The following is a 1,514-nucleotide window of genomic DNA, read 5'->3' on the forward strand; positions in this document are numbered from 1 at the left end:
CAACGTACTTAGATCCCCGGTACAAACACAAAATGGCGGAAATGTTACCGCCGTCGCAGAGGGCTGTCAGAATGCAGCACTTCCAGGCCTTGCTTCGAGAAATGCTGCATTCTGCTTTTGCGTGCGCTGGCAGAGGAGCAATTCCCACTCCCAGAGAAGGATTTGCGGGTACCAATCCAACAGCGCCTGCAAGAAGAGGCCGGTTTGAAGATGTGTTGGTGACTTCGGATATGAGGTCATTCTTTCAGCCGACCCATCGACAGGTGTCATCCGGATCCAGCATCAGGGAACGCCTAGACCGTCAGGTGTCCGACTACATTGGGTTAACGGCCGATGTGGACGCTCTGAGGAGTGATGAACCCCTAGACTACTGGGTGGGCAGGCTTGACCTCTGGCCAGAGCTTGCCCAATTTGCAATCGAACTGTTGGCTTGCCCCTCATCCAGTGTCCTGTCCGAAAGGACGTTCAGCGCAGCAGGGGAGATTGTGACCGATAAGCGTACTCGCCTAGCTCACGACAGTGTTAACTACCTCACATTTCTAAAAATGAATGAGGCATGGATCTCGGAGGAATTCAACACATGTGATCAGTAGACCATGTATATGTCTATAAACAATTTTTGGAATCAAGCACACAGACCTTCTTAATTCATTTGGCTCACTTCCCTGACCCAAAAAAGCACACCGTACTATATGCCCCTACCCTCCTCTTTGAAGAGGTTGAGCGGTGTCATATTTCTACTGGGGCTGCTTATTATGAGGGGTTCCCACCATCCCTGTGCTGTGCTGACTTCCTCCTGGGTGTTCTTATTATGAGGGGCTCCCACCATCCCTGTGCTGTGCTGACTTCCTCCTGGGGGTTCTTATTATGAGGGGATCACACCATCCCTGTGCTGTGCTGACTTCCTCCTGGGGCTGCTTACGGTGCTGCTGTCAGCGCTGTATGTCACGGAGCTGCTGTCAGCGCTGTATGTCACGGAGCTGCTGTCAGCGCTGTATGTCACGGAGCTGCTGTCAGCGCTGTATGTCACGGAGCTGCTGTCAGCGCTGTATGTCACGGTGCTGCTGTCAGCGCTGTATGTCACGGAGCTGCTGTCAGCGCTGTATGTCATGGAGCTGCTGTCAGTGCTGTATGTCACGGAGCTGCTGTCAGCGCTGTATGTCACGGAGCTGCTGTCAGCGCTGTATGTCACGGAGCTGCTGTCAGCGCTGTATGTCACGGTGCTGCTGTCAGCGCTGTATGTCACGGAGCTGCTGTCAGCGCTGTATGTCACGGAGCTGCTGTCAGTGCTGTATGTCACGGAGCTGCTGTCAGCGCTGTATGTCACGGAGCTGCTGTCAGCGCTGTATGTCACGGAGCTGCTGTCAGCGCTGTATGTCACGGTGCTGCTGTCAGCGCTGTATGTCACGGAGCTGCTGTCAGCGCTGTATGTCACGGAGCTGCTGTCAGCGCTGTATGTCACGGAGCTGCTGTCAGCGCTGTATGTCACGGAGCTGCTGTCAGCGCTGTATGTC

This window comes from Lithobates pipiens, unplaced genomic scaffold (assembly GCF_037356315.1).
Source record: "Lithobates pipiens isolate NorthernLeopardFrog02 unplaced genomic scaffold, aLitPip1_a1.2 Scaffold_18, whole genome shotgun sequence".
In the NCBI taxonomy this organism is placed as follows: Eukaryota; Metazoa; Chordata; class Amphibia; order Anura; family Ranidae; genus Lithobates; species Lithobates pipiens.